The sequence below is a fragment of the Cherax quadricarinatus genome, chromosome 20 (genome assembly GCF_038502225.1).
Source record: "Cherax quadricarinatus isolate ZL_2023a chromosome 20, ASM3850222v1, whole genome shotgun sequence".
NCBI classification, from domain to species: Eukaryota; Metazoa; Arthropoda; class Malacostraca; order Decapoda; family Parastacidae; genus Cherax; species Cherax quadricarinatus.
Window position 1 is genome coordinate 46,182,458 of NC_091311.1, and position 25,477 is coordinate 46,207,934.

The window sequence follows — 25,477 nt, forward strand, 5'->3', positions numbered from 1 at the left end:
TTACTAAGTGGTCACAATATGAGGAACTGATTCGTTCTTTCCTTGTCCCAGTAAAAACAGCTGATCCATATGTCGTTCTTAGAGAACTAGTGAATGCTACACCCATGAGTAATGAATCGTTGAGTGCATTTGCTGTTAGATTAGACAAACTTTTATCATCATTTATCAATGCTGTCCAATCATCATCTTTTCTCCCTGAAGAGGCTAAACCATTTACAGAATCAATAGCTAAAATAGCAGCTTTTGCCGCCTGCTTCTGTGTGTGCTTATGAGGCTCATCCTCCAACTGTAACGATGGAACCACTTACAGCCTTAAATCATGTACGTTCCTTGTGCCCCCAGGGTACTTTCCCTTGTATTAAAAGTAATGTCACAAATATGCCTCAGTCTGCACCACCTCTTGTTTGCGCCACAGAGACAAATCGTGGTCGTCAACCATCTCAGAGATCACCAAGAACCAGTGTACAGAGTCGTTATACACCTCGTAGTATTCATAGTACATTCAGTAACCATAGTCGGCGGAATTGTTACAACTGTGGTTTCCGTGGCCATATTGCAATTAATTGTCCTGATAGTTACCCTAAGAGACGTCGTACTGATGATGAGTACTCAGATCTTCCCTACTGTACTTATCATAGAATACATGGACATGACACATCTGAGTGTAATGCTCTCTATAACCTTCAGTACTCTAGGTCTTTCCGTGGTCGTTCCAACCGCAGAACCCGTAGAGGAAACAGATCTCGTGGTTTTCAAAATAACCAGAACCAGGCTCATTCTTTCACTCAAACTAACCAGAACCAGGCTCGTTCTTCCAATTCGGGGGAATTCGAGCGCCCCAGTCAAACCGTCCCATGGTGACAGTAGGTGATAATGAGTACACCATCCCCGTTCACAATTCCTTTGAAGCCTTAAGCAGTCTCGAGAATGACAACCCTGCTGATGATGTTGCTTCACATGTCTCTGACATAGATGCTTTTGGGGATGGAGTAGAAAAAGTCTTTTCTGATGACAATCCACCTTTTTGTTTGCACATAACTTCCAATGCAACCATAGGCCCTATAGTGCAAGCATCTGTTTATAATGCGCCTGTTCATTTGTTCATGGACTCTGGTGCGCAAGTCAATATTATTAGGTCTAGTTTGTTTAAGGATAAGAAGTTACGACATGTCCTTCTCGTAGAACCGACTCCTGTGTCCTCCCTTAGTGGAGTATCTGGTTCTCACATGCGTGTCCGAGGTCGGACTTCCCTAACCTTTTCTATCCAAGGTAGAGACTTCACTGCTTCCTTCCTTGTTGTTGAAGTATTCAAGAATTTTTTTTTTGTGTTCATGTTCTCTCCGCATTCTGAGAGTTACCAGTCTAGATTTGCGTGCACCGAATCTGCCTTTCTGTTAAAACTCTTTCTTTGTATATATTCCTTCCTCAGAATTCGTAGATCACATGAATACAGATCGATCGATCAAAATTTTTTTTTATTTTTATCACTTGTACTCTCAATGTTGAGTTCGTTGTTCATTTGTTGAGTTTTAAGTTGTACTATAGTATACTTTGTATTGCATTACAGTTTTAGTTACGTAAGCTTCCATTCCAATGTTATACTTATGTAGGTTATAATGTTTAATTGTTGTGTACTTTGACATTGTATAGAATCAGCCCAAGCCGTATACCTGCCATCTCTAGTTTGTATTAGTTGTATGTCGGGACGACATACGCTAGCGTCGCCGAGCTCTCAGTAGTAGTAACCAGTTACCAGTAACCAGTGTATCATTGACTCAACGACCAACCGTCTCTGCCTGAGTCACTATCTGAATTCATATTGTGCTGACCTCAGCAGTATCAAAGGCCCCCTCACATAGGGTACTGTGGGCGGCTAGTCAGTATTACGGGTGTGACCAAGGAGGCAAGGTAACGGCTGCGGGCTCTCTCCACATATCGCAATTATACGTAATAACAGCCTACGTGAGTATTTCTTACCTAATCCACGTATCGAACTCCACATGATAGTGGTGATGGTGGTTGTGTTAGTGGTGATGGTGGTGGTGTTATTGGTGATGGTGGTGGTGTTAGTGGTGATGGTGGTGGTGTTAGTGGTGATGGTGGTGGTGTTATTGGTGATGGTGGTGGTGTTAGTGGTGATGGTGGCGGTGTTACTGGTGATAGTGGCGGTGTTAGTGGTGACGGTGGTGGTGTGTGGTGATGATGGTGGTGTTAGTGGTGATGGTGGTGGTGTTAGTGGTGATAGTGGTGGTGTTAGTGGTGATGGTGGCGGTGTTAGTGGTTGTTGCAACCCCTGAATGGGTTACAATGATTATTATGTATATATGTAATGTATATTACCTTTTCATATAATTTTATATTGCTTATATTTGCGATAATAGCTAAATCGTAAATATATTGCTTTATATTCTTATTTGACTTATGTTGTTAGGATGTATATAAAATGTGCTCAGTTAGTCTTGATTGTCAAACTACTGTAATTATCGCTTGTCGCTCGTTATACTGCCGGCTTCTGAGCTGCAGTTGTCCACGTAGCTATCACGTGATCGAGGGGGGGGTGTCCTCACATCTCGTGAAATTGTCAGTCTGCTGGAGACTCGCTTGGTAGTTGGACAGATTGTCTGTCTCATTATTCTTGTTAGTTCTGTAGAACTTTGTTCACAGAACATTATAAAGACTTAGTGATTTTCGACGTTGTACTGAGGTTGTGTGTCACATAGACACTCTGAACATCTCAGGTCCTTAGCTATAGCTTCTGACCTAATTTTGTACTGGTTCCTGTGTATTGTCACAGTCACAGTTTTACCTATGCTGAACAAAGATTCAGTATTATGGGAGTTTTGTAACTTGTGGAGGATCTGCAGATGGTCCCTACTTAGTGTCGTTATATTATTTTCCAGTTCCTGATTCTGTGTCGCAGTCGCTTGATATTGCATTGCTATTGGGCTTAGCATTCTTTGTTGTTCAAGCAGACTGTTCGAGTTGCCAGTCGGTCAAGAAGTTAGTTTATTTGAGGACTTTGTCAGTCACTTGTTTAAGTCTTATTCGAGTCTTGAGACATAGCTAACTACTTAAGAGCACTTACACGCATACACACACTTACTTGTACATATTTGTAATATCTTATTAAATGTTAATGTACCTGACGGTACTTAAGAATTATAAATGTGATATGTGCTTTCAGCACAATAATATTGAACTCGAGAGATTGATTTTATTTTGATTGCTGTGATTTAATTTACTTTGATAATATACCTCTAGACAACTTACTACTTAATAAATTTATTAAATTTTAATTTCTCTAGTTAGTAGCCTACCAGTTGTAATCCTAAAGCACTATTGAACCATGCTGAATTTTAATGGATAATTGGACAAGGATACTGACTACTTGTTACGAAAACCCAGTAACAGGCTGGATGCTAGAAGGGCAGTCCTTTCTAGTATTCACTGGAGATCTCTAAGCTTTTAGAATCGCGTTTTTTGTAACAGTGGTGATAGTGGTGGTGTTAGTGGTGATGGTGGTGGTGTTAGTGGTGATGGTGGTGGTGTTAGTGGTGATGGTGGTGGTGTTAGTGGTGATGATGGTGGTGTTAGTGGTGATGGTGGTGGTGTTAGTGGTGATGGTGGTGGTGTTATTGGTGATGGTGGTGGTGTTAGTGGTGATGGTGGTAGTGTTGGTTGTGGTGTTAGTGGTGATGGTGGTGGTGTTAGTGGTGATGGTGGTGGTGTTAGTGGTGATGGTTGTGTTAGTGGTGATGGTGGTTGTGTTAGTGGTGATGGTGGCGGTGTTAGTGGTGATGGTGGTGGTGTTAGTGGTGATGGTGGTGGTGTTAGTGGTGATGGTGGTGTTAGTGGTGATGGTGGTGTTAGTGGTGATAATGGTGGTGTTAGTGGTGATGGAGGTGGTATTAGTGGTGATGGCGTTGTTATTGGTGATGGTGGTGGTGTTAGTGGTGATGGTGGTGGTGTTAGTGGTGATGGTGGCGGTGTTAGTGGTGATGGTGGTGGTGTTAGTGGGGATGGTGGTGGTGTTAGTGGTGATGGTGGTGGTGTTATTGGTGATGGTGGTGGTGTTAGTGGTGATGGAGGTGGTATTAGTGGTGATGGTGGCGGTGTTAGTGGTGATGATGGTGGTGTTAGTGGTGATGGTGGTGGTGTTAGTGGTGATGGTGTTAGTGGTGATGGTGGCGGTGTAGTGGTGATGGTGGTGGTGTTAGTGGTGATGGTGGCGGTGTTAGTGGTGATTGTGGTGGTGTTAGTGGTGATGGTGGTGGTGTTAGTGGTGATGGTGTTAGTGGTGATAGTGGTGGTGTTAGTGGTGATGGTGGCGGTGTAGTGGTGATGGTGGTGGTGTTAGTGGTGATGGTGGCGGTGTTAGTGGTGATTGCGGTGTTAGTGGTGATGGTGGTGGTGTTAGTGGTGATGGTGGTGTTAGTAGTGATTGTGGTGGTGTTAGTGGTGATGGTGGTGGTGTTAGTGGTGATGGTGGTGGTGTTAGTGGTGATGGTGGTGGTGTTAGTGGTGATGGTGGTGGTGTTAGTTTTGATGGTGGCGGTGTTAGTGGTGATTGTGGCGGTGTTAGTGGCGATGGTGGTGGTGTTAGTGGTGATGGTGGCGGTGTTAGTGGTGATGGTGGCGGTGTTAGTGGTGATGGTGGTGGTGTTAGTGGTGATGGTGGCGGTGTTAGTGGTGGTGGTGGTGTTACTGGTGATGGTGGTGGTGTAGGTGGTGATGGTGGCGGTGTTAGTGGCGATGGTGGTGGTGTTAGTGGTGATGGTGGCGGTGTTAGTGGTGATGGTGGCGGTGTTAGTGGTGATGGTGGCGGTGTTAGTGGTGATGGTGGTGGTGTTAGTGGTGATGGTGGCGGTGTTAGTGGTGATGGTGGCGGTGTTAGTGGTGATGGTGGTGGTGTTAGTGATGGTGGTGGTGTTAGTGGTGATGGTGGTGGTGTTAGTGGTGATGGTGGCGGTGTTAGTGGTGATGGTGGTGGTGTTAGTGGTGATGGTGGTGGTGTAAGTGGTGATGGTGGCGGTGTTAGTGGTGATGGTGGTGGTGTTAGTGGTGATGGTGGTGGTGTTAGTGGTGATGGTGGTGGTGTAAGTGGTGATGGTGGCGGTGTTAGTGGTGATGGTGGTGGTGTTAGTGGTGATGGTGGTGGTGTTAGTGGTGATGGTGGCGGTGTTAGTGGTGATGGTGGTGGTGGTGTTAGTGGTGACGGTGGTGGTGTTAGTGGTGATGGTGGTGGTGTTAGTGGTGGTGGTGGTAGTGTTAGTGGTGATGGTGGTGGTGTTAGTGGTGATGATGGTGTTAGTGGTGATGGTGGTGGTGTTAGTGGTGATGGTGGTGGTGTTATTAGTGGTCATGGTGGTGGTGTTATTATTGTTGATGGTGGTGGTGTTATTAGTGGTGATGGGTTATGTTATTAGTGGTGATGGGGTTATTAGTGGTGAAGGTGGTGGTGTTATTAGTGTTGATGGGTTATGTTATTAGTGGTGATGGTGGTGGTGTTATTAGTGGTGATGGTGTTATTAGTGGTGATGGTGTTATTAGTGGTGAAGGTGGTGGTGTTATTAGTGGTGATGGGTTATGTTATTAGTGGTGATGGTGGTGGTGTTATTAGTGGTGATGGTGTTATTAGTGGTGAAGGTGGTGGTGTTATTAGTGGTGATGGGTTATGTTATTAGTGGTGTTGGTGGTGGTATTAGTGGTGATGGTGGTGGTGTTATTAGTGGTGATGGTGTTGGTGTTATTAGTGGTGATGGGTTATGTTATTAGTGGTGATGGTGGTGGTATTAGTGGTGATGGTGGTGGTGTTATTAGTGGTGATGGGTTATGTTATTAGTGGTGATGGTGGTGGTGTTATTAGTGGTGATGGGTTATGTTATTAGTGGTGATGGTGGTGGTGTTATTAGTGGTGATGGGTTATGTTATTAGTTGTGATGGTGGTGGTGTTATTAGTGGTGATGGGTTATGTTATTAGTGGTGATGGTGGTGGTGTTATTAGTGGTGATGGAGGTGGTGTTAGTAGTGATGGTGGTGGTGTTAGTGGTGATGGTGTTCATGTTTTTAGTGGTGATGGTGGTGGTGTTATTAGTGGTGATGGTGGTGGTGTTATTAGTGGTGATGGTGGTGGTGTTATTAGTGGTGATGGTGGTGGTGCTATTAGTGGTGATGGGTTATGTTATTAGCGGTGATGGTGATGGTGTTATTAGTGGTGATGGTGGTGGTGTTATTAGTTGTGATGGGTTATGTTATTAGTGGTGATGGTGATGGTGTTAGTGGTGATGGTGGTGGTGTTAGGGTGATGGTGTTCGTGTTTTTAGTGGTGATGGTGGTGGTGTTATTAGTAGTGATGATTGTGGTGTTAGTCGTGATTGTGGTGGTGTTATTAGTGGTGATGGTGGTAGTGTGTGGTGATGGATAGTGGGGTTATTGGTGGTGGTGACTGATGGATGGTGGTGAGTGGTGACACTGCTGTTGGCGTGTGCTGGTGGATGGCATTGGTAGGTGATAGTGATATTGATGGTGACGAGTGATGGTGGTGGTGATGGGTGATGGTGATACTGGTAGTGATATTACCTGAAGCAGATCAAACGAGTCTTCACACAATGAATGAAATAAAATCGAATGATTGAAGGTAAAAAGAGAGAAAAAATCAGGCAACCACTTCAAGGATACTTCAAAAAGATACCACGTCAAAGACAGTTCAAAAAGATACCCCTTCAAAGACACCTCAAAAAGATACCCCTTCAAAAGCACTTCAGAAAGATACCCCTTCAAAGACACCTCAAAAAGATACCCCTTCAAAGACACTTCAAAAAGATACCCCTTCAAAAGCACTTCAAAAAGATACCCCTTCAAAGACACCTCAAAAAGATACCCCTTCAAAAGCACTTCAGAAAGATACCCCTTCAAAGACACCTCAAAAAGATACCCCTTCAAAGACACTTCAAAAGGATACCCCTTCAAAAGCACTTCAAAAAGATACCCCTTCAAAGACACCTCAAAAAGATACCCCTTCAAAAGCACTTCAGAAAGATACCCCTTCAAAGACACCTCAAAAAGATACCCCTTCAAAAGCACTTCAGAAAGATACCCCTTCAAAGACACCTCAAAAAGATACCCCTTCAAAAGCACTTCAGAAAGATACCCCTTCAAAGACACCTCAAAAAGATACCCCTTCAAAAGCACTTCAAAAAGATACTCCTTCAAAGACACCTCAAAAAGATACCCCTTCAAAAGCACTTCAGAAAGATACCCCTTCAAAGACACCTCAAAAAGATACCCCTTCAAAAGCACTTCAGAAAGATACCCCTTCAAAGACACCTCAAAAAGATACCCCTTCAAAAACACTTCAGAAAGATACCCCTTCAAAGACACCTCAAAAAGATACCCCTTCAAAAGCACTTCAGAAAGATACCCCTTCAAAGACACCTCAAAAAGATACCCCTTCAAAAGCACTTCAGAAAGATACCCCTTCAAAGACACCTCAAAAAGATACCCCTTCAAAAACACTTCAGAAAGATACCCCTTCAAAGACACCTCAAAAAGATACCCCTTCAAAAGCACTTCAGAAAGATACCCCTTCAAAGACACCTCAAAAAGATACCCCTTCAAAAGCACTTCAAAAAGATACCCCTTCAAAGACACCTCAAAAAGATACCCCTTCAAAGACACCTCAAAAAGATACCCCTTCAAAGACACCTCAAAAAGATACCCCTTCAAAGACACCTCAAAAAGATACCCCTTAAAAGACACCTCAAAAAGATACCCCTTCAAAAGCACTTCAGAAAGATACCCCTTCAAAGACACCTCAAAAAGATACCCCTTCAAAAGCACTTCAGAAAGATACCCCTTCAAAAACACCTCAAAAAGATACCCCTTCAAAAGCACTTCAGAAAGATACCCCTTCAAAGACACCTCAAAAAGATACCCCTTCAAAGACACCTCAAAAAGATACCCCTTCAAAGACACCTCAAAAAGATACCCATCAACCACACCTGAAAAAGATTAATAATGACAAAGGACACCAAAATCTATAAAACATTTATAATAAGCAAGAATAATAAACACACACAATGATTCTTTTGTCCACAAAAAACAAACATCCTCCACAAATAATTATAGTCGAAATTGGCCGCAGCCGCGAGGCACGACTCTGGCGACGACCATTTTACTTATCTGGCTAAGTGAACTTTTTAATAGTAGATCACCAGTGTACTTAAGTGATGCTACGTCGGCGGGAGGAGGAACAGCAGCAGCAGCAGCAGCAGGAGGAGCAGCAGTAGCAGCAGGAGCAGCAGTAGCAGCAGGAGGAGTAGCAGGAGCAGCAGCAGGAGTAGCATGAGGAGCAGCAGGAGTAGCAGGAGGAGCAGCAGCAATAGCAGGAGAAGCAGCAGCAGTAGCAGGAGGAGCAGCAGCAGTAGCAGGAGGAACAGGAGGAGCAGCAGGAGGAACAGGAGGAGCAGCAGGAGGAACAGGAGGAGCATCAGGAGGTACAGAAGGAGCAGCAGGAGGAGCAGAAGGAGCAGCAGTAGAAGCAGCAGGAGGAGCATCAACAGGAGGAGGAGGAACAGCAGCAGCAGCAGTAGGAGGAGGAGCAGTAGGGGGATCAGCAAGAGGAGGAGAAGCATCAGCAGGAGGAGTAGCAACAGCAGCAGCAGCAGCAGCAGCAGCAGCAGCAGTAGGAGGAGTAGCTTCGACTGGTGGTGACCCGCTAATTATCCTTCCGGGTAGGATAACATAGCATTTTCTGGTGATGACTGTTCTCGGCCTGGCTCATGGACTAAGACTCCTGGATGAGATTCCTGGCCTTGATTCCCGGACCTGACTCTAGGACCTGACCCTTGGATCTGACTCCAGAACTTGACTCATGGACCTGACTCCAGGACTTGAATATTGGACCTGACTCCAGGCCTGAATTTTGGACCTACTCCAGGCCTGAATTTTGGACCTGACTCCAGGACTTGACTTTTGGACCTGACTCCAGGACGTGACTTTTGAACCTGACCCCAGGATTTCACTCATGGACCTGATTCTTGGACCTGACTCCAGGACCTGACTCTTGGACGGGGCTTCGGGACCCGTTTCAATGCTGGTAATAGTTTGATGTCCCTCAGGTGAAGAGAGCACAGTCAGCGACAGCCTGATTGAACAGTGATAAAAAAACTAAAAAAAAATAGCCTTCACTACATGTGAACGAATCTGTGAATCGGTAATAACAATAGTCATGTTACCTTGAATTATGAATCAGATTCATTTATTTTTGTCGTATCCCATCATACCGTTCCTTCTCATATTTCCACATGCCAAAATATCGACATCACATGATGTGGTATTGAAAATTTTTATGGCGTGGGAGATTTTGGTCTAATGACCAAAAAAATCCAGGTAGCTGGTCATCGTATAACGAAGATTCTTGTCACGACATTTTTGTCCATTTTCGAGGCTAATATAATACCAACACCACCTGGGGTTGTCATCACTGGGTCACTGCACCTTGGTGGCTGGCGAAGTTGCCATCACTGGGTCACTGCACCGTGGTGGCTGGCCAGGGTGCCAGCACTGGGTCACTGCACCGTGGTGGCTGGCCAGGCTGTCATCACTGGGTCACTGCACCGTGGTGGCTGGCCAGGCTGCCAGCAGTGGGTCACTGCACCGTGGTGGCTGGCGAGGCTGTCATCACTGGGTCACTGCACCGTGGTGGCTGGCGAGGTTGCCATCACTGGGTCACTGCACCGTGGTGGCTGGCGAGGTTGCCATCACTGGGTCACTGCACTGTGGTGGCTGGCGAGGCTGCCATCAGTGGGTCACTGCACCGTGGTGGCTGGCGAGGCTGCCATCACTGGGTCACTGCACTGTGGTGGCTGGTGAGGTTGTCATCACTGGGTCACTGCACCGTGGCGGCTGGCGAGGCTGCCATCACTGGGTCACTGCACCGTGGTGGCTGGCGAGGCTGCCATCACTGGGTCACTGCACCGTGGTGGCTGGCGAGGCTGCCATCACTTGGTCACTGCACCGTGGTGGCTGGCGAGGTTGCCATCACTAGGTCACTGCACCGTGATGGCTGGCGAGGCTGCCATCACTGGGTCACTGCACTGTGGTGGCTGGCGAGGCTGTCGTCACTGGGTCACTGCACTGTGGTGGCTGGCGAGGCTGTCATCACTGGGTCACTGCACTGTGGTGGCTGGCGAAGCTGTCATTACTGGGTCACTGCACTGTGGTGGCTGGCGAGGCTGCCAGAACTGGGTCACTGCACCGTGGTGGCTGGCGAGGCTGCCATCACTGGGTCACTGCACTGTGGTGGCTGGCGAGGCTGCCATCACTGGGTCACTGCACTTTGGTGGCTGGCGAGGCTGCCATCACTGGATCACTGCACTGTGGTGGCTGGCGAGGCTGCCATCACTGGGTCACTGCACCGTGGTGGCTGGCGAAGTTGCCATCACTGGGTCACTGCACTGTGGTGGCTGGCGAGGCTGCCATCAGTGGGTCACTGCACCGTGGTGGCTGGCGAGGCTGCCATCATTGGGTCACTGCACTGTGGTGGCTGGTGAGGTTGTCATCACTGGGTCACTGCACCGTGGCGGCTGGCGAGGCTGCCATCACTGGGTCACTGCACCGTGGTGGCTGGCGAGGCTGCCATCACTGGGTCACTGCACCGTGGTGGCTGGCGAGGCTGCCATCACTTGGTCACTGCACCGTGGTGGCTGGCGAGGTTGCCATCACTGGGTCACTGCACCGTGATGGCTGGCAAGGCTGCCATCACTGGGTCACTGCACTGTGGTGGCTGGCGAGGCTGTCGTCACTGGGTCACTGCACTGTGGTGGCTGGCGAGGCTGTCATCACTGGGTCACTGCACTGTGGTGGCTGGCGAAGCTGTCATCACTGGGTCACTGCACTGTGGTGGCTGGCGAGGCTGCCAGAACTGGGTCACTGCACCGTGGTGGCTGGCGAGGCTGCCATCACTGGGTCACTGCACTGTGGTGGCTGGCGAGGCTGCCATCACTGGGTCACTGCACTTTGGTGGCTGGCGAGGCTGCCATCACTGGATCACTGCACTGTGGTGGCTGGCGAGGCTGCCATCACTGGGTCACTGCACTGTGGTGGCTGGCGAGGCTGCCAGAACTGTATCACTGCACTGTGGTGGCTGGCGAGGCTGTCATCACTGGGTCACTGCACCGTGGTGGCTGGCGAGGTTGCCATCACTGGGTCACTGCACTGTGGTGGCTGGCGAGGCTGCCATCACTGGGTCACTGCACTGTGGTAGCAGGCGAGGCTGCCATCACTGGGTCACTGCACCGTGGTGGCTGGCGAGGCTGCCATCACTGGATCACTGCACCGTGGTGGCTGGCGAGGCTGACATCACTGGGTCACTGCACCGTGGTGGCTGGCGAGGCTGCCATCACTGGGTCACTGCACCGTGGTGGCTGGCGAGGCTGCCAGAACTGGGTCACGGCACCGTGGTGGCTGGCGAGGTTACCTTCACTGGGTCACTGCACTGTGTTGGCTGGTGAGGCTGCCATCACTGGGTCACTGCACCGTGGTGGCTGGCGAGGCTACCATCACTGGGTCACTACACTGTGGTGGCTGGCGAGGCTGCCATCACTGGGTCACTGCACCGTGGTGGCTGGCGAGGCTGACATCACTGGGTCACTGCACCGTGGTGGCTGGCGAGGCTGCCATCACTGGGTCACTGCACCGTGGTGGCTGACGAGGCTGCCATCACTGGGTCACTGCACCGTGGTGGCTGGCGAGGTTGCCATCACTGGGTCACTGCACCGTGATGGCTGGCGAGGCTGCCATCACTGGGTCACTGCACTGTGGTGGCTGGCGAGGCTGTCGTCACTGGGTCACTGCACTGTGGTGGCTGGCGAGGCTGTCATCACTGGGTCACTGCACTGTGGTGGCTGGCGAAGCTGTCATCACTGGGTCACTGCACTGTGGTGGCTGGCGAGGCTGCCAGAACTGGGTCACTGCACCGTGGTGGCTGGCGAGGCTGCCATCACTGGGTCACTGCACTGTGGTGGCTGGCGAGGCTAGCATCACTGGGTCACTGCACTGTGGTGGCTGGTGAGGCTGCCATCACTGGGTCACTGCACTGTGGTGGCTGGCGAGGCTGCCATCACTGGGTCACTGCACTGTGGTGGCTGGCGAGGCTGCCATCACTGGGTCACTGCACTGTTGTGGCTGGCGAGGCTGCCATCACTGGGTCACTGCACCGTGGTGGCTGGCGAGGCTGTCATCACTGGGTCACTGCACCGTGGTGGCTGGCGAGGTTGCCATCACTGGGTCACTGCACTGTGGTGGCTGGCGAGGCTGCCATCACTGGGTCACTGCACTGTGGTAGCAGGCGAGGCTGCCATCCCTGGGTCACTGCACCGTGGTGGCTGGCGAGGCTGCCATCACTGGATCACTGCACCGTGGTGGCTGGCGAGGCTGCCATCACTGGGTCACTGCACTGTGGTGGCTGGCGAGGCTGCCATCACTGGGTCACTGCACTGTGGTGGCTGGCGAGGCTGCCATCACTGGGTCACTGCACTGTTGTGGCTGGCGAGGCTGCCATCACTGGGTCACTGCACCGTGGTGGCTGGCGAGGCTGTCATCACTGGGTCACTGCACCGTGGTGGCTGGCGAGGTTGCCATCACTGGGTCACTGCACTGTGGTGGCTGGCGAGGCTGCCATCACTGGGTCACTGCACTGTGGTAGCAGGCGAGGCTGCCATCCCTGGGTCACTGCACCGTGGTGGCTGGCGAGGCTGCCATCGCTGGTTCACTGCACCGTGGTGGCTGGCGAGGCTGCCATCACTGGGTCACTGCACTGTGGTGGCTGGCGAGGCTGCCATCACTGGGTCACTGCACCGTGGTGGCTGGCGAGGCTGCCATCACAGGATCACTGCACCGTGGTGGCTGGCGAGGCTGCCATCACTGGGTCACTGCACTGTGGTGGCTGGCGAGGCTGCCAGAACTGGGTCACGGCACCGTGGTGGCTGGCGAGGTTACCTTCACTGGGTCACTGCAGTGTGTTGGCTGGTGAGGCTGCCATCACTGGGTCACTGCACCGTGGTGGCTGGCGAGGCTACCATCACTGGGTCACTACACTGTGGTTGCTGGCGAGGCTGCCATCACTGGGTCACTGCACTGTGGTGGCTGGCGAGGCTGCCATCACTGGGTCACTGCACCGTGGTGGCTGGCGAGGCTGCCATCACAGGATCACTGCACCTTGGTGGCTGGCGAGGCTGCCATCACTGGGTCACTGCACTGTGGTGGCTGGCGAGGCTGCCAGAACTGGATCACGGCACCGTGGTGGCTGGCGAGGTTACCTTCACTGGGTCACTGCAGTGTGTTGGCTGGTGAGGCTGCCATCACTGGGTCACTGCACCGTGGTGGCTGGCGAGGCTACCATCACTGGGTCACTACACTGTGGTTGCTGGCGAGGCTGCCATCACTGGGTCACTGCACTGTGGTGGCTGGCGAGGCTGTCATCACTGGGTCTCTGCACAGTGGTGGCTGGCGAGGCTGCCATCACTGGGTCACTGCACCGTGGTGGTTGGCGAGGTTGCCATCACTGGGTCACTGCACCGTGGTGGTTGGCGAGGTTGCCATCACTGGGTCACTGCACTGTGGTGGTTGGCGAGGCTGCCATCACTGGGTCACTGCACCGTGGTGGCTGGCGAGGTTGTCATCACTGGGTTACTGCACCGTGGTGGCTGGCGAGGCTGCCATCACTGGGTCACTGCACCGTGGTGGCTGGCCAGTTTGTCATCACTGGATCACTGCACCGTGGTGGCTGGCCAGGCTGCCATCACTGGGTCACTGCACTGTGGTGGCTGGCGAGGCTGCCATCACTGGGTCACTGCACTGTGGTGGTTGGCGAGGCTGCCATCAATGGGTCACTGCACTGTGATGGCTGGTGAGGCTACCATCACTGGGTCACTGCACCGTGGTGGCTGGCGAGGCTGACATCACTGGGTCACTGCACTGTGGTGGCTGGCGAGGCTGCCATCACTGGGTCACTGCACTGTGGTGGCTTGTGAGGCTGCCATCACTGGGTCACTGCACTGTGGTGGCTGGCGAGGCTGCCATCACTGGGTCACTGCACTGTGGTGGCTGGCGAGGCTGCCATCACTAGGTCACTGCACTGGTGTGGCTGGCGAGGCTGCCATCACTGGGTCACTGCACCGTGGTGGCTGGCGAGGCTGTCATCACTGGGTCACTGCACCGTGGTGGCTGGCGAGGTTGCCATCACTGGGTCACTGCACTGTGGTGGCTGGCGAGGCTGCCATCACTGGGTCACTGCACTGTGGTAGCAGGCGAGGCTGCCATCGCTGGGTCACTGCACAGTGGTGGCTGGCGAGGCTGCCATCACTGGGTCACTGCTCTGTGGTGGCTGGCGAGGCTGCCATCACTGGGTCACTGCACTGTGGTGGCTGGCGAGGCTGTCAGCACTGGGTCACTACACTGTGGTGGCTGGCGAGGCTGCCAGAACTGGGTCACTGCACCATGGTGGCTGGCGAGGCTGCCATCACTGGGCCACTGCACTGTGGTGGCTGGCGAGGCTGCCATCACTGGGTCACTGCACTGTGGTGGCTGGTGAGGCTGCCATCACTGGGTCACTGCACTGTGGTGGCTGGCGAGGCTGCCATCACTGGGTCACTGCACTGTGGTGGCTGGCGAGGCTGCCATCACTGGGTCACTGCACTGTTGTGGCTGGCGAGGCTGCCATCACTGGGTCACTGCACCGTGGTGGCTGGCGAGGCTGTCATCACTGGGTCACTGCACCGTGGTGGCTGGCGAGGTTGCCATCACTGGATCACTGCACTGTGGTGGCTGGCGAGGCTGCCATCACTGGGTCACTGCACTGTGGTAGCAGGCGAGGCTGCCATCCCTGGGTCACTGCACCGTGGTGGCTGGCGAGGCTGCCATCACTGGATCACTGCACCGTGGTGGCTGGCGAGGCTGCCATCTCTGGGTCACTGCACCGTGGTGGCTGGCGAGGTTGTCATCACTGGGTTACTGCACCGTGGTGGCTGGCGATTCTGCCATCACTGGGTCACTGCACCGTGGTGGCTGGCCAGTTTGTCATCACTGGATCACTGCACCGTGGTGGCTGGCCAGGCTGCCATCACTGGGTCACTGCACTGTGGTGGCTGGCGAGGCTGCCAGAACTGGGTCACGGCACCGTGGTGGCTGGCGAGGTTACCTTCACTGGGTCACTGCACTGTGTTGGCTTGTGAGGCTGCCATCACTGGGTCACTGCACCGTGGTGGCTGGCGAGGCTACCATCACTGGGTCACTACACTGTGGTGGCTGGCGAGGCTGCCATCACTGGGTCACTGCACTGTGGTGGCTGGCGAGGCTGTCATCACTGGGTCTCTGCACTGTGGTGGCTGGCGAGGCTGCCATCACTGGGTCACTGCACCGTGGTGGCTGGCGAGGTTGCCATCTCTGCGTCACTGCACCGTGGTGGTTGGCGAGGTTGCCATCACTGGGTCACTGCACCGTGGTGGTTGGCGAGGTTGCCATCACTGGGTCACTGCACCGTGGTGGTTGGCGAGGCTGCCATCACTGGGTCACTGCACCGTGGTGGCTGGCGAGGTTGTCATCACTGGGTTACTGCACCGTGGTGGCTGGCGAGGCTGCCATCACTGGGTCACTGCACCGTGGTGGCTGGCCAGTTTGTCATCACTGGATCACTGCACCGTGGTGGCTGGCCAGGCTGCCATCACTGGGTCACTGCACTGTGGTGGCTGGCGAGGCTGCCATCACTGGATCACTGCACCGTGGTGGCTGGCGAGGCTGCCATCACTGGGTCACTGCACTGTGATGGCTGGTGAGGCTGCCATCACTGGGTCACTGCACTGTGATGGCTGGTGAGGCTGCCATCACTGGGTCACTGCACCGTGGTGGCTGGCGAGGCTGCCATCACTGGGTCACTGCACTGTGGTGGCTTGTGAGGCTGCCATCACTGGGTCAATGCACTGTGGTGGCTGGCGAGGCTGCCATCACTGGGTCACTGCACTGTGGTGGCTGGCGAGGTCACAACACTGGGTCACTGCACTGTGGTGGCTGGTGAGGCTGCCATCACTGGATCACTGCACTGTGGTGGCTGGCGAGGTCACAACACTGGGTCACTGCACTGGTGGCTGGCGAGGTCACAACACTGGGTCACTGCACTGTGGTGGCTGGCGAGGTCACAACACTGGGTCACTGCACTGTGGTGGCTGGCGAGGTCACACACTGGGTCACTGCACTGTGGTGGCTGGCGAGGTCACAACACTGGGTCACTGCACTGTGGTGGCTGGCGAGGTCACAACACTGGGTCACTGCACTGTGGTGGCTGGCGAGGTCACAACACTGGGTCACTGCACTCTGGTAGCTGGCGAGGTCACAACACTGGGTCACTGCACTGTGGTGGCTGGCGAAGTCACAACACTGGGTCACTGCACTGTGGTGGCTGGCGAGGTCACAACACTGGGTAACTGCAATGTGGTGGCTGGCGAGGTCACAACACTGGGCCACTGCACTGTGGTGGCTGGCGAGGTCACAACACTGGGTCACTGCACTGTGGTGGCTGGCGAGGTCACAACACTGGGCCACTGCACTGTGGTGGCTGGCGAGGTCACAACACTGGGTCACTGCACTGTGGTGGCTGGCGAGGTCACAACACTGGGTCACTGCACTGTGGTGGCTGGCGAGGTCACAACACTGGGTCACTGCACTGTGGTGGCTGGCGAGGTCACAACACTGGGTCACTGCACTGTGGTGGCTGGCGAGGTCACAACCTGAAACAAACCCAACTCTTATTTTTATATTTTTGATTTTTACTAATTTTATAAATTGATATAGAACAAAAAGGCAAATTACCGCTACCGAAACTATATACAAATAACCCTCACATAAGAGAGAGGAGCTTACGACGACGTTTCGGTCTAATTTGCACCGAAACGTCGAAACGTCGTCATAATCTTCTCGATCTATCAAACTCTTTAATGAGTAACGAATTGCCTTCTTTATACTTCTTGGAGCTTAATCTTGACATACATATTAAGCTTAGGTATTCATTGATTAATATCGTCTCTCCACATATTGATTAATCTTTACTCTAATCGATAGGAAAAAATTACCTGAAATCAATATCGCATTTGAAAAAATCGAAAGCTTAAATTACTTAAAAAAAATTGTACTTGATTATCTGTTAGTGTATTGGAAAAGCTAAAATAAACTGTCAATAAATTATTTATCACTTAAGATTTTTAATTTTAATAACACTCTATTTTAAATAATATTCCTGATGCCTGTTGATCGAAAAAGATTCACGTTAGTAATTTTAAGGGATAAAGTGAGGCTGAATCATGACTCGTTACTTCGTGATTTAAGACTTCATATACTTTATTGTATGGATTGTTCCATAAGTAATGGATTATATCTTTCTTAGACACACACACTCACACACACACACACACACACACACACACGTACACCTGCAAACATGTATGTCCGAGTCTTCTAAACTAGATAAACAGACACGAATAATGCCCACAGCAAGACATTACAACACACTTAAAGCAAAACAACATTACGTTGCGTGAGTAAAATATTACAAGCTTTTGCACAGTACGAGCTGAGTAAGCATATTACCCAGCTGAAATATTCACAAAACCCATAACCTGCTGAGTATGGCTCGACTTACTGTCAGCTGCAGCTTCTTCGTTCCACTCCAGAGATGTTGAAAGGTAAAGGATCTGGAATAATTCTTCCGGCGTTGTCAAGACGAAGTGGTCGAGGCTCTGACGCTCTACAACACTCAAATGAACCATGAGTTTTCTTCACAATTTCCGCACTATCATCAAGCCTCCTTCCAGAAGGTAATTCCACAGACACTTCCCGACTCTTTTATGTCTTCATTTTCCATTCATATTCACTGAAGACAATTTGGGCTCACACAAATTGTAGAACATAATCAGTTAGAGGTTTAAGTATTCGTTTTTGTTTATCAAATTTGTCTCAAGCGAATCGAGTTTTTATCTTGTAGTTGTTTATCAACACTGCAGATAAGTGATGTATGGTGTATGAAGGAACGAATCATTCATGCTGTGCATTGCTATACATTATTTTTCAAGACGCATTTCAGTCTGCATTCTGCACTCTAAGGTATTTTATTGCGCCCCCATAACAGTCAATTAACACTGAGGTACCTATTTACTACTAGTTGTGTAGGTGCAGGAGGTACGAGGAGACCTACCAGTACACCTCACACAGCCAAAAATGTTATAACAGTGGCAGCTAATGCAAAATATAACTTTTATTTGCCCTCCTCTGATTAATGTATGGTGGTGAATAATTGGATTTTTTCCATCAAACATTGCTTAGCCCTGATTTAGGATGCTGCTGAATGCTCACCTGGAGCGATGCCTGAAGACGAATAACTGCATATTTTCAGTAGAGTTTTCACGAACCCAAGTGCTTTTCAAAAGCCTACAGCACCCGGCCGAGCTGTGAACCGGCTTTTAACGAAGGCTGAGGAATTAATTACATTTGATTTAACTTACAATAGCATCACCAGAATATATGAACGATCTTTACATACAACGTACAGAGTTCTGAGACAGGTTTTTGTAGAGAATAAGTATAAGAGAACAGTCGATGCTAAACCTCTAGCGCGCCCATACAGAAAGATGGAACTGTTAAAAGGAGTGAACCAGAAAGCCTCACAATCCCTCCCACTGAAACGTTAGAAAAAAAAAGCATCTAGTTAGCCACCCCATACTAGATACTAGGATGGTTGGCTCATCCTAGAAAGCAATACCTAGCGTACTGAACAGAGTAAGCTCTGTGGCAGATTCCCGTCTCACGATATCATTCTAAGAGTTCATTAAATAAATAATCCACACATTGTAATAAGGTGATGGCGACGTTTTGGTCCGACTTGAACCAGAATTATGCCTCATTCGCTCTTTCTAAGAGTTATTCGCCACTGTATTTTAAGATGTAGGACCTTGTAATAATTACAGATGAGCAACATGTTGAAAAGTCTCAGCAGAACATAGGTGTGGATCTCTTATCAGAAAAATAGGATATTACGAGACTATTTTCAGCAGAATATAGGTGTGGATCTCTTACCAGAAAAATAGGATATTACCCGATGATTGTCTGTAAAACGAGGATTGGCCGCACACCTCACACGCAGCCGACTACTGAATATCGTAAATATTTTATTACTTACGGCTTCAGCTATTTAGACGTCAATATGACATGTATTAAAATGCATTTACCTATCACTTACGGTTTTAAGGGACCCATGTATTTCTCTCTATTAAATCAGAAAGAAATAAGAGGAAACACTAATGATTATAATACACAGAACATCTTTTAATAATAAGCCCACATTTATAATTAAAATATCAAGGTATATAAACCAGTACTTTGTAAATAAAGATTATGTAACACACACGCAAGCACGAACACATCACACACACACACACACACACACACACATGCAAGCAAGTGAGACACTTATCACCACGGATAGATCTGCAGTCAGTGCACCGCTGCAATACGAGAGCTAATGTAATATTGATGTAACTTCCACCCGCAACACCATACATCCGCTCCTGCCTGACCAGTCTGCGATGCAACACCTGGGCGGGTGTTAGTCGGCTTGTGCAACTGCCACAGGTCCTCAGTAATACTTTGATAGTCTTTCTGATATCTAGACCTCAGAGAGCACAAGACCGATCGTTAATGTCATAGGCTGTTTGTATGCTTGTCAACCACGGGACGTGAGTATGTGTTAGCAAGCTTGTCTAACGACCATAAGACTTTATTAGATGTTTGTATTTGTACCCCATAGGATCAAATACCGGTGTTAGAGTGTATCTTCCAAGGGGCCTTATCATGATTATCTGTATGTGTGTGTGTGTGTGTGTGTGTGTGTGTGTGTGTGTGTGTGTGTGTGTGTGTGTGTGTGTGTGCGTGTGTGTGTGTGTGTGTGTGTGTGTGTCCCCTATAAGACCTGGCAGGTTAGTTCGGTTGTCAGTTCCTCATACAAAGCAGATGTTAATAAGTTTTTTATGATAACATAAAATTTAGGCAGGTTCCTGCAGGTTGGGGGTGGCTGTCATGAGTGTCATCTACAACAGGAAGTTAGGTACACTACTTCATCTTGCTCTCCTCTGCTCGCCACATAGTCTTATCCAGCGACGCGGATTTTTTTTTCCTTCTCTGCTTTGTGCTAGCTGTCACAGGCTCCTTAATCGATGCTTCCTGTGTGTGTGTGTGTGTGTGTGTGTGTGTGTGTGTGTGTGTGTGTGTGTGTGTGTGTGTGTGTGTGTGTGTAAATGAGGAGCGGAACTGGTTTGTTTCACAGACATACCAACTTGGCTTGTTGAAAAATACCAGTGTGTATGTCTCACTACGTTCGTAGCGAGATCCGCATCTATATAATTAGCCACTTTTCCAAATTATGCAAATCCACACAGGAGCACCATTTATGTCAGACTCACATTTTACGCTATTTTCGTTTTCATTAATAAAAGTTACTTAAAAAGTTTAACTTGTATCTGAGGTTTTAACCTCGATATGTTTTCGTTATGTTTGTCATTCTCATCAAGACTGGAGACGTATTAAAAATATCTAACCAAGATGGAATTCGTAGCGATGGATTCAAATCGGAGAAAATTAGATTTAAAAAGGATATTGGGAAGAACTGGTTTGGCAATATAATTGTTGGTAAGAGAAACAAACTCCCATTCAGCGTCATATAGTCAGGATCTCTAGGTAACTTTGTATATAGGTTGCATGGGTACATGAGTGGGTGTGACATAGATTTGCTTAGCAAGGGCCAGTAGGCCTGCGGCAGTGTTCCTTCATTGTTATGTTAATAATAATAATAAAAATAATAATAATAATAATAATAATAATAATAATAATAATAATAATAATAATAATAATAATAATATAATAATAATAATAATAATATTTATTTCTACAAGTACATGTACAAGGTATACAGGCGAATTAAGTCAATTTTGTCCCCAGGATGCGACCCACACCAGTCGACTAACACCCAGGAACCTATTTTACTGATAAGTACACTCAAAGGATGAGTGTCACTGATCAGTAAGCTCGTTCTTCGTTCTTTGTCATGCTCAAACTTTTCTAGGACCTTCAGTCCGTGGTGCTCTGTAAAAATCCTCCTTCATGCTTCACCAAACATGAAGTTAATTGTAAATTCGTAGAATATTAAAGAATATTTATTTTCCTAGACCCACATATATTCACATTCCAAGTTACTCGGGTTCATTATCTTGGTATTAAATGCCTCTTCAACTCTCGCTCCGGGAAGCCGTGTGCTCCGCGCTGCTCTTGTGCTGGCCTCAGCTTGTAAACAGACATGTGATGCAGCCTCCGCGCTGTGCTAGCACTGGCCTCAGCTTGTAAACACAGACATGTGATGCAGCCTCCGCGCTGTGCTAGCGCTGGCCTCAGCTTGTAAACAGACATGTGATGCAGCCTCCGCGCTGTGCTAGCGCTGGCCTCAGCTTGTAAACAGACATGTGATGCAGCCTCCGCGCTGTGCTAGCGCTGGCCTCAGCTTGTAAACACAGACATGTGATGCAGCCTCCGCGCTGTGCTAGCGCTGGCCTCAGCTTGTAAACAGACATGTGATGCAGCCTCCGCGCTGTAAAGCTTGTAAACAGACATGTGATGCAGCCTCCGCGCTGTGCTAGCGCTGGCCTCAGCTTGTAAACACAGACATGTGATGCAGCCTCCGCGCTGTGCTAGCGCTGGCCTCAGCTTGTAAACACAGACATGTGATGCAGCCTCCGCGCTGTGCTAGCGCTGGCCTCAGCTTGTAAACACAGACATGTGATGCAGCCTCCGCGCTGTGCTAGCGCTGGCCTCAGCTTGTAAACACAGACATGTGATGCAGCCTCCGCGCTGTGCTAGCGCTGGCCTCAGCTTGTAAACACAGACATGTGATGCAGCCTCCGCGCTGTGCTAGCGCTGGCCTCAGCTTGTAAACACAGACATGTGATGCAGCCTCCGCGCTGTGCTAGCGCTGGCCTCAGCTTGTAAACACAGACATGTGATGCAGCCTCCGCGCTGTGCTAGCGCTGGCCTCAGCTTGTAAACACAGACATGTGATGCAGCCTCCGCGCTGTGCTAGCGCTGGCCTCAGCTTGTAAACACAGACATGTGATGCAGCCTCCGCGCTGTGCTAGCGCTGGCCTCAGCTTGTAAACACAGACATGTGATGCAGCCTCCGCGCTGTGCTAGCGCTGGCCTCAGCTTGTAAACACAGACATGTGATGCAGCCTCCGCGCTGTGCTAGCGCTGGCCTCAGCTTGTAAACACAGACATGTGATGCAGCCTCCGCGCTGTGCTAGCGCTGGCCTCAGCTTGTAAACACAGACATGTGATGCAGCCTCCGCGCTGTGCTAGCGCTGGCCTCAGCTTGTAAACACAGACATGTGATGCAGCCTCCGCGCTGTGCTAGCGCTGGCCTCAGCTTGTAAACACAGACATGTGATGCAGCCTCCGCGCTGTGCTAGCGCTGGCTCAGGCCTGCAGCCTCCGCGCTGTGCTAGCGCTGGCCTCAGCTTGTAAACTAAACACAGACATGTGATGCAGCCTCCGCACTGTGCTAGCGCTGGCCTCAGCTTGTAAACACAGACATGTGATGCAGCCTCCGTGCTGTGCTAGCGCTGGCCTCAGCTTGTAAACACAGACATGTGATGCAGCCTCCGCGCTGTGCTAGCGCTGGCCTCAGCTTGTAAACACAGACATGTGATGCAGCCTCCGCGCTGTGCTAGCGCTGGCCTCAGCTTGTAAACACAGACATGTGATGCAGCCTCCGCGCTGTGCTAGCGCTGGCCTCAGCTTGTAAACACAGACATGTGATGCTAGCGCTGGCCTCAGCTTGTAAACACAGACATGTGATGCGCGCTGTGCTAGCGCTGGCCTCAGCTTGTAAACACAGACATGTGATGCAGCCTCCGCGCTGTGCTAGCGCTGGCCTCAGCTTGTAAACACAGACATGTGATGCAGCCTCCGCGCTGTGCTAGCGCTGGCCTCAGCTTGTAAACACAGACATGTGATGCAGCCTCCGCGCTGTGCTAGCGCTGGCCTCAGCTTGTAAACTAGCGCTGGCCTCAGACATGTGATGCAGCCTCCGCGCTGTGCTAGCGCTGGCCTCAGCTTGTAAACACAGACATGTGATGCAGCCTCCGCGCTGTGCTAGCGCTGGCCTCAGCTTGTAAACACAGACATGTGATGCAGCCTCCGCGCTGTGCTAGCGCTGGCCTCAGCTTGTAAACACAGACATGTGATGCAGCCTCCGCGCTGTGCTAGCGCTGGCCTCAGCTTGTAAACACAGACATGTGATGCAGCCTCCGCGCTGTGCTAGCGCTGGCCTCAGCTTGTAAACACAGACATGTGATGCAGCCTCCGCGCTGTGCTAGCGCTGGCCTCAGCTTGTAAACACAGACATGTGATGCAGCCTCCGCCTCCGCGCTGTGCATGTGATGCAGCCTCCGCGCTGTGCTAGCGCTGGCCTCAGCTTGTAAACTCAGACATGTGATGCAGCCTCCGCGCTGTGCTAGCGCTGGCCTCAGCTTGTAAACACAGACATGTAATGCAGCCTCCGCGCTGTGCTAGCGCTGGCCTCAGCTTGTAAACACAGACAAGTGATGCAGCCTCCGCGCTGTGCTAGCGCTGGCCTCAGCTTGTAAACACAGACATGTGATGCAGCCTCCGCGCTGTGCTAGCGCTGGCCTCAGCTTGTAAACACAGACATGTGATGCAGCCTCCGCGCTGTGCTAGCGCTGGCCTCAGCTTGTAAACACAGACATGTGATGCAGCCTCCGCGCTGTGCTAGCGCTGGCCTCAGCTTGTAAACACAGACATGTGATGCAGCCTCCGCGCTGTGCTAGCGCTGGCCTCAGCTTGTAAACACAGACATGTGATGCAGCCTCCGCGCTGTGCTAGCGCTGGCCTCAGCTTGTAAACACAGACATGTGATGCAGCCTCCGCGCTGTGCTAGCGCTGGCCTCAGCTTGTAAACACAGACATGTGATGCAGCCTCCGCGCTGTGCTAGCGCTGGCCTCAGCTTGTAAACACAGACATGTGATGCAGCCTCCGCGCTGTGCTAGCGCTGGCCTCAGCTTGTAAACTCAGACATGTGATGCAGCCTCCGCGCTGTGCTAGCGCTGGCCTCAGCTTGTAAACACAGACATGTGACGCAGCCTCCGCGCTGTGCTTGCGCTGGCCTCAACTTGTAAACACAGACATGTGATGCAGCCTCCGCGCTGTGCTAGCGCTGGCCTCAGCTTGTAAACACAGACATGTGATGCAGCCTCCGCGCTGTGCTAGCGCTGGCCTCAGCTTGTAAACACAGACATGTGATGCAGCCTCCGCGCTGTGCTAGCGCTGGCCTCAGCTTGTATGTGAAGCCTCCGCGCTGTGCTACAGACATGTGATGCAGCCTCCGCGCTGTGCTAGCGCTGGCCTCAGCTTGTAAACACAGACATGTGATGCAGCCTCCGCGCTGTGCTAGCGCTGGCCTCAGCTTGTAAACACAGACATGTGATGCAGCCTCCGCGCTGTGCTAGCGCTGGCCTCAGCTTGTAAACACAGACATGTGATGCAGCCTCCGCGCTGTGCTAGCGCTGGCCTCAGCTTGTAAACACAGACATGTGATGCAGCCTCCGCGCTGTGCTAGCGCTGGCCTCAGCTTGTAAACAGACAGACATGTGATGCAGCCTCTCCGCGCTGTGCTAGCGCTGGCCTCAGCTTGTAAACACGCTGGCCTCAGCTTGTAAACACAGACATGTGATGCAGCCTCCGCGCTGTGCTAGCGCTGGCCTCAGCTTGTAAACACAGACATGTGATGCAGCCTCCGCGCTGTGCTAGCGCTGGCCTCAGCTTGTAAACACAGACATGTGATGCAGCCTCCGCGCTGTGCTAGCGCTGGCCTCAGCTTGTAAACACAGACATGTGATGCAGCCTCCGCGCTGTGCTAGCGCTGGCCTCAGCTTGTAAACACAGACATGTGATGCAGCCTCCGCGCTGTGCTAGCGCTGGCCTCAGCTTGTAAACACAGACATGTGATGCAGCCTCCGCGCTGTGCTAGCGCTGGCCTCAGCTTGTAAACACAGACATGTGATGCAGCCTCCGCGCTGTGCTAGCGCTGGCCTCAGCTTGTAAACACAGACATGTGATGCAGCCTCGCGCGCTGTGCTAGCGCTGGCCTCAGCTTGTGAACACAGACATGTGATGCAGCCTCCGCGCTGTGCTAGCGCTGGCCTCAGCTTGTAAACAGACAGACATGTGATGCAGCCTCCGCGCTGTGCTAGCGCTGGCCTCAGCTTGTAAACACAGACATGTGATGCAGCCTCCGCGCTGTGCTAGCGCTGGCCTCAGCTTGTAAACACAGACATGTGATGCAGCCTCCGCGCTGTGCTAGCGCTGGCCTCA